The sequence below is a fragment of the Salvelinus namaycush genome, chromosome 41 (assembly GCF_016432855.1).
Source record: "Salvelinus namaycush isolate Seneca chromosome 41, SaNama_1.0, whole genome shotgun sequence".
In the NCBI taxonomy this organism is placed as follows: domain Eukaryota; kingdom Metazoa; phylum Chordata; class Actinopteri; order Salmoniformes; family Salmonidae; genus Salvelinus; species Salvelinus namaycush.
Genome location: NC_052347.1, coordinates 48,303 through 62,123, shown reverse-complemented (window position 1 = coordinate 62,123; position 13,821 = coordinate 48,303). Strand labels below are relative to the sequence as shown.

Below are 13,821 nucleotides of genomic sequence, written 5' to 3'. Positions count from 1 at the left end.
CATAATGTCAAATTGGAATTATGTTTTTAGATATTAAATGTTTTTTACAAGTTAATTACTAAAGCTGAAATGTCTTGAGTCAATAACGGGGCGGCAAGTAGCCTAGTGGTTAGAGCGTTGGACTAGTAACTGGAAGGTTGTAAGATCGAGTCCCCCGAGCTGACAAGGTAAAAATCTGTTGTTCTGCCCCTGATCAAGGCAGTTAACCCACTGTTCTTAGGCTGTCATCGAAAATAAGAATTTGTTCTTAAAACTGACTTGCCTAGTTAAAGATAATTTTTTTTATAAGTATTCTGCCCCTTTTGTTATGGCAAGCCTAAATAAGTTTAGTAAAAATTTGCTTCACAAGTTGCATGGACTCACTCTGTGTACAGTCGTGGCCAAAAGTTTAGAGAATGACATAAATATAAATTTTCACAGTCTGCTGCCTCAGTTTGTATGATGACAATTTGCATATACTCCAGAATGTTATGAAGAGTAATCAGATTAATTGCTAAGTCCCTCTTTGCCATGCAAATGAACTGGACTGGGGTAAAGTCATTTTCTCTGAATCCCCTTTCCGATTGTTTGGGGCATCCGGAAAAAAGCTTGTCCGGAGAAGACAAGGTGAGCGCTACCATCTGTCCTGTGTCATGCCAACAGTAAAGCATCCTGAGACCATTCATGTGTGGGGTTGCTACTCAGCCAAGGGAGTGGGCTCACTCACAATTTTGCCTAAGAACACAGCCATGAATAAAGAATGGTACCAACACATTCTCCGAGAGCAACTTCTCCCAACCATCCAGGAACAGTTTGGTGACGAACAATGCCTTTTCCAGCATGATGGAGCACCTTGCCATAAGGCAAAAGTGATAACTAAGTGGCTTGGGGAACAAAACATCAATATTTTGGGTCCATGGCCAGGAAATAATCCCATTGAGAACTTGTGGTCAATCCTCAAGAGGCGGGTGGACAAACAAAAACCCACATTCTGACAAACTCCAAGCATTGATTATGCAAGAATGGGCTGCCATCAGCCAGGATGTGGCCCAGAAGTTAATTGACAGCATGCCAGGGCGGATTGCAGAGGTCTTGAAAAAGAAGGGTCAACACTGCAAATATTGACTCTTTGCATCAACTTCATGTAATTGTCAATAAAAGCCTTTGACACTTATGAAATGCTTGTAATTATAACTTCAGTATTCCATAGTAACATCTGACAAAAATATCTAAAGACACTGAAGCAGCAAACTTTGTGAAAATTAATATTTGTCATTCTCAAAACTTTTGGCCACGACTGTACATTAATAGTGTTTAACATTATTTTTGAATGAGTACTACCTCTCTGTACCCCACACATACAATTATCTGTAAGGTCCAACTGAGCAGTGAATTTCAAACACAGATTCAACCACAAAGACCGGGGAGGTTTTTCAATGCCTTGCAAAGAAGGGCACCTATTGGTAGAAGGGTATAAAAAAATAGCAGCCATTGAATATCCCTTTTGAGCATGGTGAAGTTATTAATTACACTTTGGATGGTGAATCAATACACCCAGTCACTACAAAGATACAGGCGTCCTTCCTAACTCAGTTGCCGGAGAGGAACAAAACCGCTCAGGGATTTCACCATGAAGCCAATGGTGACATTAAAACATTTTTTAATGGCTGTGATAGGATAACATTGAGGATGGATCAACATTGTAGTTACTCCACAATACTAACCTAAATGACAAAGTGAAAAGATCGAAGCCTGTACATGCATCCTGTTTGCAAAAAGGCACATAAATTGCCAAAGAAATGTACTTCATGTCCTGAATACAAAGCCTTATGTTTGGGGAAAATCCAACACAACACTGAGTACCACTCTTAATATTTTCAAGCATGGTCGTGGCTTCATCGTGTTATGGGTATGCTTGTCATCGGCAAGGACTACAGAGTTATTAGGATAAAAATAAACCGAATAGAGCTACACACAGGCAAAATCCTAAAGGGAAACTTGTTCAGTCTGCTTTCCAACAGACACTGGGAGACAAATTCACCTTTCAGCAGGACAATAACCTAAAACACAAGGCCAAATATTTGGGTTACTTACCAAGATGACATTGAGTGTTCCTGAGTGGCCTAGTTACAGTTTTGACTTAAATCGTCTTGAAAATCTATGACGAGGCTTGAAAATGTCGATCTACAACCAACTTAACAGTGCTTGAAGAATTTTTAAAAGAAGAATGTGCAAATATTGTACAATCCAGGTGTGCAAAGCTCGTAGACTTACCCAGAAATACTCACAGCTGTAATCGATGCCAAAGGGGATTCTAACAGGTATTTACTCAGGGGTGTGAATATTTATGTAAATTAGCTACTTGTGTGTAGATGGGGGGGAAATGTCATCCATTTTTAATTAAGGCTGTAACTTTCTGAAGGCACTGTAAGTTATGATGAACTTCACAGGGTGGTGAAAGTGCAAGGTGATGAGCTTGATGATTGATGCTTGACTGCTGTTTGACATACAAATATTCTGACTCTTATCCATAATAATCTCATCATATAGACTAGCCTACCCTCACTTGAACTACGAGCTGTTGGCTGGAGTGCACGTGCCAAGACCCGATTGGGCACATTTGCTATTTAACGCAACAGTTTTTGTTAAAAAATATAATATATAAAAACTTAAGTGAAAAATAAAAATGTTGTGTGCACTACGTCATCATGCACTGATTTTTATGCGCAACAAGTCTTTATGCAGGTTTTAGAATATTTGCAAGAAAATCTGTCGCCAATTGGATGGAAATCTAGCTATTGCCTGTTTCTGTTTCTCTTTCTCGCTCTTGCATTGTTATGTGGTCATTGAAGCTTGATCATGTCTGCTCCGTCTGAGAACCATATTCCCATTCAATTGGCCAAATGATCTCTCTCAGCAGCCAATTAGAAGAAAGGGAACCCGCATGGTTCCGGAGGCCTGAGCCTGTTCAAATAGGAACAGATGTATTACAGCTTAATTTCTCTGAATTCACTGTGACCCAATTTGACGAGTATGTAATCTTACAGTCTTTAACTAATTAAATATTATACCTTCTCGATTAAAAAAAATATATCTTAATGAGATGTAGAAGATTTTGTAAACAATTAATGGAATTCCAACTTGCTTTGAACCTCAGCTCTTGAGCACTAGACATCATTGACGTATTATTATACATCATGGAAGTGCTGTTGTCAAAGGCTACATTTTGGCTGCATGAGCATACTTCGACACTCTGCAAATGTTTACAGTGTGGCTTTAACAATATTACCCCCCCCCCCCCCTATACTGTATATAATCTTCACTACAACATCTATGTTCTCACCCCCAGCCAGCCCAGCTCCTCTTGCAGACACCAGCCCAACAGACACTGGCGCTGTGATTTGAATGCCCTGAAGTCTGTTTCAGGAGAACCTGTGTAGCTGTAGTCAGGCGTGTTTCCCTCGTAGTCAGTCAGGTGAAAAGTAGAACGCTCCGTTACCCCTGCCTCCGCCTCTCTCTAACTCCACCTCTAACTCTTTCTCTGCTTCTCTGCCTGGTGCCTTTGCCTCTCTGCTTCTACCTCTGCCTGTGCCCCTGTTTCTGCTACTAACTCTGCCTGGTGCCTCTACACTGGGCTGTCGAGTCACTTTATCAAGTGTTCTCGTCTGTGAGCAATTCTTGAAAATAGAACCAGAGTGTAATGTTATGCTGAGCAGCACACGCCTCTCGCGAAACTGCCTGGAGCTCTCTACCTGTTGGCCAGGGCACCTGGTGGTGTCGCTGTCTGCAGGTCCTTGTACTAATTGGACCAGTGGTGTGTGAGGGGAGAAGTGTGCTGTCTCATCCAGACCTAGGTTCAAATAGTATTGACTTTCTTTCAAACACTTAAGTTGCGATCAATTGAGCTTGCCTGGCTGGCACAATGGAACCGATGGAATAGTGGAGGTGAGAGTTGTGCTCCAGTGTGCTGTGCGTGCTGTCTTTGCTCAGCTAGTACAGTCTGTGCTATGTTCTGTGCTCAGCTCATACTGTTCTGTGCTTAGCTAGTACTGTCTGTGCTGTGTTCTGTGGTCAGCTAGTACAGTGTGTGCTGTGTTCTGTGCTCAGCTGGTGCTGTCTCAGCTCCATGATGGTGTTGCTGCCAGACCTGGGAGGGTGCCTCAGCCTCAGCTGGCCAAGAGCTGATAGTGACACTCACTGCTTGGCTGCCACTGTTAGGCTGCTGCTACTGCTGCTACTCAACTTGCACTTGTAGTGCTCTCTGAGCTTGAGCTTTGGGACAGTGCTGCTGTCTGAGCTGGGCCGCCGCTGCCTGGCTCTGTCAGGGGGGAAAGTGGGTCATGCAACACGCACGCACAACATTAAGAGGATGGAGCAGTGCAGCAATGTGGGCCTTGGCCAGTAAACAGCTTTGAAGCAACAGCAATCTGCTGCTGTAGTGTGCGGCTTTATATTAAAGCTCATCTGTGTCATGAATGCATGCAGTCACGCACACACAAAGCATGTTCACAAACCAACCAAAGCACACACACATAATCAGTATTGCTTCCGTCTCTCTCCTTGCCCCTAACCCGGGCTCGAACCAGGGACCCTGTGAACACATCTACAACTGCCTCCCAAGACACATCGTTACCTATCGCTCCACAAAAGCCGCAGCCCTTTTGTGTACAGTCGTGGCCAAAAGAGACCTTGAGACCTTGAAGGTAACACTTCAAGGTCTCAGAGCAAGTAACGTCACCAATTTGAAACGCTACTAGCGCGCACTGCTAACTAGCTAGCCATTTCACACCAGACACGCGCACACACACAGCAAGGGTAAACCGAATATATTATTGTTTACTTACAGATAAGTTTGTTACATTTACGTTTTGGTAATTTAGCAGACACTTTATCCAGAGTGACTTAGAGTCAGTGAAGTTCATTCAAATGTTATGTAGCCTACATATGACAACGGCATGAATGTACTTTGGGGGAGCAGTGGGGGTGGTCACAGGATAGCCCTGTTCCAGAAATCCCTGCCTGTGTCTATGGTTGGTTTTGGTTAGTGAGTCGCTGACATGTTGACTTAAGTCATACTGCTGGGCACGCAAGTTTTCGCTCGAGTTAGCATCCGTCTAGAGCGCAGTAGGAATTAGAAGTGGCACAGGCTGTGTACCAAATGGCACCCTATTCCCTATTTAGTGTACTACTTTTGACCAGGCCCCAGTAGTTCACCCATAGGGCTCTGGTCAAAAGATGTGCACTATATAGGAGATAGGGTGCCATTTGGGACACAGACGGAATGCTGCTGAACATCGTCTCGCAACATTTGGCCCATCACGGTACCACCCAGGCCTGCCAAGGGGAGAAATAACATTTTAGTGTTTCTTTTTCTTTTGTTTGTTACAGAGAAGAGTCAACAAAGGAAAGCTGCCAGGGATCGCAACATTGATCTTGTAATGTGGTTTTTTGGGGGGGGACGGGACAACAATGTTATCCAGATGGGAGGGTTGTAAAAAGCTGGCACAGCACACTCGGGGAGCCATGTGTTGTCAGAGGGGCGGAGGGGTGCCGGGTAGCGCATTAGCTCCACCCAACCCTGCCGCGCTGCACCCCCCCCCCCCCCCTCCCCACTGATCCCCACAGCGACCCCAAGAGCACTCCGCACCCACCAACCCCACTTATCCCCCAGACCTGGCCGGCTGGCCGGCTGGCCGGCTGGCCGGCTGGCCGGCTGGCTGGCTGGCTGATCCTTCTGTTTGTCCCTCTGTCTAACCCTGGATTTCATGGGGGCTGTGGCTGGGGAGGAGGGGTTGAGAGGGTTAAGTCATATTTCAGATATAATCAGATTTCACCTCCTTTGGTGTTTGTTTTCCTCTTGTTGTTATTATTGACATGGATGATTGTCGAAGTATTCCCAATGCAGCAATTAATGACTTCCTTATAGACAGGTTAATATATAGCTTAATATTATATTATTTAATTTTTGGAGGATATGTTATGTCCGGTCAGCTCAAGAGGATTCTGAGCAGAGCGACCCGGTGTTAAGCCGGTGGGGGAGTAGATCACCACCGCCACGCCCAGGATTGTGGGTGCTGAGGAGCATTGTGGGTCAGATTGTTGGTTCTTATGGCGATTTGGCTGGCAGAGTGTGTGCCCTATGTTCCAGGTTTGCACCTCTCTCTCCCTTCTCATTAAGGTGAACTTGTGATTTGGCTTAGCGAGCTCCGCAGGGTCAGGACGGGAAATATGTGACCCCAACCCCTCCTCTCTTCCTCTTTACTATGCTCTCATTCCACACTTTTGTTGCGAATGGCCCTGTAGTCTACTCCCTCCTGAATGATCACTGTATTACACCATAGTGAAATAGAGCTTATTCTCACTGAATAGAGTTATCTGGACAAAATGTTGATTTACGCAATATGCACATACACTTTTCAATTCACATTAGCTACGGGTATGTCACGAGCCGAGAGGGTTTGGTTGACTTTCTTGCTTACGCAACAATTCGCAAGCATGTGCAGACAATTTAAAGGGTTTATTTTGTCTTCTGTACACTCATTACATTTTTGTTTCACGACAAAATTACAGAGTCACCACCATCTAAAGCTAACATGTCTTCATCAAGTAACATTAGACTATCAAAATGAACGAGTAGGCCTACCTTACAAAATTACAACAAACCATGCTTCATTTTTATCAATATCATGCAAATCATTAGGCTACATGTGGTAAAAGAAAATTGCGATTGAAAACTTTGGAATAATTCACCAGGGAGTTGTTGAGCTGTTTTATATGGAACCCCATTCCTGCCACCCAAAAATAAAATGCATATAGATCTTACATATAGGTTATGTTTCTTCATTGGTAGCATTGTGTGGCGATTTCAATCTATCCATGTTGCAGAGATCCGCCGGCAAACGTGTGGCAACCTGGTATTTGCCCTAGCACTTTTAATTAGGTTTAATACAAAATATTGACACAGTGTTGAAAAAAAGAGGGACAAAATAATGTATTTTATTTATTCGCCTCATGATTTGTTTGACAGGATTTTAATGTTTTCATTCTCCAGAAGTTTTTTTTAAACCATATGATCTGATAAGAAAAAATCTGGTCCTATCATAGTTAGTAATAAATCGGCTGTAATCTTTTTAATGTCATACCCAGAGTTTTACCTGGTTAGGTTAGCCTACCAGACCAAGAACAACTCTGGGCCCCAGGAAAACAATTCCCCCCACTCTGGGACCTGTGGTGCCACCTCCGAAATCACCACACAATGTTACAAATGAAACAACATTTATTCTATTTGTATGATCTATCTCAAAAATGTTGACTTAAGTAGTTTGACTTGCACATCTCAACATTTTGTAGACATAGACTTTTTTTATGGTGGTGGGAATGGGCGCCCATAGTTTTACGTGGCTCAGCAGGCAGCAGCTACTGCGATAATTTCACAATGTAACAACGAAATATATTTAATGTAAACTCAAATATAAGGAACATTTCAGCCATTTCAAAAACATTGCTCTGCTTTTACCATTTTATGCTGGAGGAGTGTTGAGCTCAACGAGACAGTTGTTTACACTGCCCTGCTAAGAGGGGGGAATCTGTAAAGCGTGACATTCGGAGGTAGCGCTCGAGACGTTAAGTATTGTCGCTTGAATCGATACCTCTCGAATGTCCCTTTGCTATCTTCAATGTGAAACCGACCTCAGTCTCCTCCTCCTCCCGTTCTGTCACTCTCACATTCCTCTCTACTGTCAGTCCTTCTCTCTTTCTCTCTCTGTCCAAAATACCACACTCTGACTCTCTCATTCTAACATGAACATTATGTTAATGGTCCTTTTGTTTGTGAACTGTGTCTGAGTCTCTTTGGATGCTTTACTGCATTTCCCTCCACTTTTTGTGTTTTATAAATTGAACACTTAAAAAGGCAGCCTTTGCAGCTACATGATGGCAAATGGCTCAGCTCCACATCCATTCCAGTCGCTCTGTTGTGTGTAATCAATGTCAAGGAGTGGTGTTCTGACTGAATAAGTGTGACTGAATCTCTCTCCCCATTAGAGAGAGTTGCTGGCTGGAAATGGCATCCCCATCCCCCCCCTCAGACAGCCCAGCTCAACCCAGACCATGCAGACATCATGACAGCTTTATCCCCATGCTACCCTGAATGCTCTCAACCCTTGTCTTTCCTCTCTCTCCCTGGCCCTGCACTGACTGTGCTACCAGATTGCCCCTCAGCCCCTGTCTCTCCCCTCAGCCCCTGTCTCTCCCCTCAGCCCCTGTCTCTCCTCTCAGCAGTGTGTCCGTGTGTGTGCGCTATGATGACTACCAGTCAGGGAGAATTTGAGTAAAATAAAGAAATTGGAGTAAACAACGAGTTAAAGGGGCCCAGCACTGGTTAGTTACAGATCAGGCTCAGACTAGAGAGGGGTTGAGATGGAAGAAAGGGCCCCCCTGACAAGGGAATCTGTTATGACCTGTCTGTCCTCTCCACTGCCCTACTTTTGACCAGGCCCCATTGGTCTCTGGTCAAAAGTAGTGCACTATGTAGCGAATAGTGTGCCATTTGGGACTCAGACAGGGTTAATGATTATAACAGAGAGAGGGGGATGTGGTTAGCCAATAGAGAGAAGGGAGGAGGCCCGCTGCTGGTATGCTGCTGCTGTGTGAATTCATGTCAGGCACAGGCTGCGTCCCAAATGGAACCCTATTTAATGCACTACTTTACTATACCTAATATAGTGCACTACTTGTGACCAGGGCCCATAGAGTTCTGGTCAAAACAGGGCTGGGCTGTATACCGTATTTTACTATATAACGGTAATGATGCACGGACCGGTTTGGGTTTGTACTTTACCTTCTATAACGGTATTTCAATGTTATTATTATTATTTTTAACGTTATACGCAACTCTGGCACGTAATGCAAATTTTTATAGTTTACTCCGTTTGATACTTGAGTCGTCTTGCTCCCTCTCCTCCTGCTGCATGCCGCTTCCCCTACACCGTTCCCTGTCATACAAGGAGAGAGCAGTTGCTCGACCATGGAGTCACGAGCACGTTCTTGCCGTTCACTCTGCAGTCTAGTGTTCTATAACGCTATTAGTTTGTATTTTACTGTATGCAAACTACTGTCTGCTAGTTTGTCTTTTCTTAGCAAGCTGTGGCTAAAATAAATTGTGATCCTCTAATGCTAATCTCTAGTTAGCTGGCTAAAGTTAGCTAACTTGCTAAATGAACTAAGATTCAGAGCAAGCACAGATAACTAATACAGCCTGGGACCAGTACTGGTGCAGGCCTAGCATGTTGTTTATGCAACGGTATCTTCTAAATCGGAGAGGAATAGGCGAAGCATGAGTTTGTAATAACAAAAGTGTATAAATTGTACAAAATGCGGAAACAGTATAAAACTATAAAATATTTGAATGGAGAAAGCCCCATTGAAATCACTTAGAATGTTGCCACCCTAGGGTCATGAACTACTCATAAAGCAGATTTAGAACTTTTACTATTCAAAAACATCATACTGTCAAATGTGAAAATATTGTGATAAAAGATTTTGGCCATGTCGCCCAGCCTAGGTCAAAAGCAATACACTTTTTAGGGAATAGGGTACCATTTTTGGACGATTTTGTTGTACGTTATGTGAAACTGACACTAATAGAGGGGGAGACAAAGATATAATCATCATTGCTCAGAGTGGTAGATTAATGTACAAGGGGCAGACGAGAAGCAACTGTTACAATGTTGAACAAGCAGTCACGTAAACGACCGCAGTACAATTATTGCCATGGGTACATTTCTATATTTTCTGTGTCCTCTGTATCTATTGTAATGTTTGAATGAAACATTTATCCTCTTCAGCCAGTGTTGCACCAAATTACTCTCCCCTGTCTTAGCTATACATCAGACCTCAGCCCGTCTCTGTCCTCAGCCCATCTCTGCCCCTGTCTCTGTCCTCAGCCTGTCTCCATTTCTCCCCCATTCCCTGTTTCTGCCCTCAACCCCTGTCTGTGCCTTGTCTCTATCCTCAACCCATCTCCATTTCTCCCCTCAGCCTGTCTCTGTCCTCTGCTGCTCTCACTGTCCTCACCCCCAGTCTCTGTCTGCAGGGATGTGGATCCTTAGAATGAGTAATACCAGGCAAAAAAGGCAAAACTGATCCTAGATCAGCACTCCTGCTCTGAAACACTTTATAAATACAGGCCTTCAAGAGAGCCCAAGGGCCTCCCGAGTAGTGCAGCGGTCTAACGGACCGCATCACAGTGCTAGCTGTGCCATTTAGAGATCCTGGTTTGAGTCCATGCTCTGTCGCAGCCGGCCGCGACATAGGCAAGGTGCAGTAGATGGTATAAAATACAGTATATACATGTGATATGAGTAAGGTAAGATATGTAAACATTATTAAAGTGGCATTATTGAAAGTGGCATTGTTTAAAGTGACTAGTGATCCATTTATTAAAGTGTCCAGTGATTGGGTCTCAATGTGGGCAGCAGCTTCTCTGAGTTAGCGATTGCTGTTTAGCAGTCTGATGGCCTTGAGATAGAAGCTGTTTCTCAATCTCTCGGTTCCAGCTTTGATGCACCTGTATTTACCTCAATGATAGCGGTGTGAACAGGCAAAAAAGGCTAAACTGATCCTAGATCAGCACTCCTGCTCTGAAACACTTTATGAATACAAATCAAAATCAAATCAAATTTTATTTGTCACATACACATGGTTAGCAGATGTTAATGCGAGTGTAGTGAAATGCTTGTGCTTCTAGTTCCGACAATGCAGTAATAACCAACGAGTAATCTAACCTAACAATTCCACAACTACTACCTTATACACAAGTGTAAAGGGATAAAGAATATGTACATAAAGATATATGAATGAGTGATGGAACAGAACGGCATAGGCAAGATGCAGTAGATGGTATCGAGTACAGTATATACATATGAGATGAGTAATGTAGGGTATGTAAACATAAAAGTGCATCGTTTAAAGTGGCTAGTGATACATGTATTACATAAAGATGGCAAGATGCAGTAGATGATATAGAGTACAGTATATACATTTATATTAAGTGGCATTGTTTAGAGTGGCTAGTGATAGATTTTTGATAAATTTCCATAAATTTCCATTATTAAAGTGAGCTGGAGTTGAGTCAGTATGTTGGCAGCAGCCACTCGATGTTAGTGATGGCTGTTTAACAGTCTGGTGGCCTTGAGATAGAAGCTGTTTTTCAGTCTCTCGGTCCCTGCTTTGATGCACCTGTACTGACCTTGACTTCTGGATGGTAGCGGGGTGAACAGGCAGTGGCTCGGGTTGTTGTTGTCCTTGATGATCTTTATGGCCTTCCTGTGACATCGGTGGTGTAGGTGTCCTGGAGGGCAGATAGTTTCCCCCCAGTGATGCGTTGTGCAGACCTCACTACCCTCTGGAGAGCCTTACGGTTGTCGTACCAGGCGGTGATACAGCCCGACAGGATGCTCTCGATTGTGCATCTGTAAAAGTTTTTGAGTGCTTTTGGTGACAAGCCGAATTTCTTCAGCCTCCTGAGGTTGAAGAGGTGCTGCTGCGCCTTCTTCACAACCCTGTCTGTGTGGGTGGACCAATTCAGTTTGTCCGTGATGTGTATGCCGAGGAACTTAACTTACTAACCTCTCCACTGCTGTCCCGTCAATGTGGATAGGGGGGTGCTCCCTCTGCTGTTTCCTGAAGTCCACAATCATCTCCTTTGTTTTGTTGACGATGAGTGTGAGGTTATTTTCCTGACACCACACTCCGAGGGCCCTCACCTCCTCCCTGTAGGCCGTCTTGTCGTTGATTACCAACAAGTATACCACTGTAGTGTCGGCAGCAAACTTGATGATTGAGTTGGAGGCGTGCATGGCCACGCAGTCGTGGGTGAAAAGGGAGTACAGGAGAGGGCTCAGAACGCACCCTTGTGGGGCCCCAGTGTTGAGGATCAGCGGGGTGGAGATGTTGTTACCTACCCTCACCACCTGGGGTCGGCCCGTCAGGAAGTCCAGTACCCAGTTGCACAGGATGTGGTCGAGACCCAGGGTCTCGAGCTTGATGACGAGTTTGGAGGGTACTATGGTGTTAAATGCTGAGCTGTAGTCGATGAACAACATTCTCACATAGGTATTCCTCTTGTCCAGATGTATTAGGGCAGTGTGCAGTGTGGTTGCGATTGCGTCGTCTGTGGACCTATTGGGGCGGTAAGCAAATTGGAATGGGTCTAGGGTGTCAGGTAGGGTGGAGGTGATATGGTCCTTGACTAGTCTCTCAAAGCACTTCATGATGACGGAAGTGAGTGCTACGGGGCGTTAGTCATTTAGCTCAGTTACCTTAGCTTTCTTGGGAACAGGAACAATGGTGGCCCTCTTGAAGCATGTGGGAACAGCAGACTGGGATAAGGATTGATTGAATATGTCCGTAAACACACCAGCCAGCTGGCTGGGGATGCCGTTTGGGCCTGTAGCCTTGCGAGGGTTAACACGTTTAAATGTTTTACTCACTTCGGCTGCAGTGAAGGAGAGTCCGCAGGTTTTGGTAGCGGGCCGTGTCAGTGGCGCTGTATTGTCCTCAAAGCGAGCAAAGAAGTTATTTAGTCTCTCTGGGAGCAAGACATCCTGGTCCGCGACTGGGCTGGTTTTGTTTTTGTAATCAGTGATTGACTCTAGACCCTGCCACATACCTCTTGTGTCTGAGCCGTTGAATTGCAACTCTACTTTGTCTCTATACTGAAGCTTAGCTTGTTTGAATGCCTTGCGGAGGGAATAGCTACACTGTTTGTATTCAGCCATATCACCAGACCTCTTTCCATGGTTAAATGCAGTGAATCGCGCTTTCAGTTTTTCGTGAATGCCGCCGCCATCCATCCACTGTTTCTGGTTAGGGTAGGTTTTAACAGTCACAGTGGGAACGACATCTCCAATGCACTTATTTATAAACGCACTCATTGAGGAAGCATATCGATCAATGTCGTTCTCTGAGGCTGACTGGAACATATTCCAGTCCGTGTGATCAAAACAATCTTGGAGCATGGCTTCCGATTGGTCAGACCAGCGTTGAATGGTTCTCGTCACTGGTACGTCCTATTTGAGTTTCTGCCTATAAGCCAGGACTAGCAAGATGGCGTCGTGGTCGGATTTGCCGAAGTGAGGGTGGAGGAGGGCTTTGTATGCATTGCGGAAGTTAGAGTAGCAGTGGTCGAGAGTATTAGCCTTTCGTGTCATGCAATCAATATGCTGATAAAATTTAGGTAACATTGATCTCAAATTTGCTTTGTTAATCCCCAGCTACAATAAATGCAGCAGGTATATCCAGTTTACATAGTCGAGTGAAGTTCCTTGAGGGCCGTCTTGGTGTTCGCTTGAGGGGGGATGTACACAGCTGTGACTATAACTGACGAGAATTCTCTTGGTAGATAGAATGGCCGGCATTTGATTGTAAGATATTCTAGGTCGGGTGGGCAGAAGGACTTGAGTTCCTGTGTGTTGTTATGATCACACCATGAGTTGTTCATCATAAAGGATGCACCCCCGCCCTTCCTGTTCCCGGTGGCTGGACTAATTCCGACAACATATCCCAAGAGAGCCATGTTTCTGTGAAACAGTGAATGCTACAATCTCTGATGTCTGTCTGGAAGGCAACCCTTGCTCGAATTTCGTCTACCTTGTTGTCAAGAGAATGGACATTGGTGAGTCGTATACACTAAAATGTTTATTAAAGAACACTTGTGGGGGCAGGAATTGGTGTCGGTCAGTTGTAGAGCCAGTCCATAGGAAACCAAAGCTGGTAAAACAGACTAAATGCTGTGCTTTCCAGGCTAGACTAACACTGCCTGGCTGTCTGCACACTGAGTTG

At 44.5% G+C, this 13,821-nt stretch overlaps 1 protein-coding gene across 5 annotated transcripts in view; it reads left to right on the top strand.

Annotated features, from left to right (window-relative positions):
* LOC120034428 (calmodulin-regulated spectrin-associated protein 3-like) overlaps positions 1 to 13,821 on the top strand; it is a 59,176-nt gene that overhangs the window by 16,523 nt on the left and 28,832 nt on the right. The gene's annotated exons all lie outside the window — the stretch shown is intronic.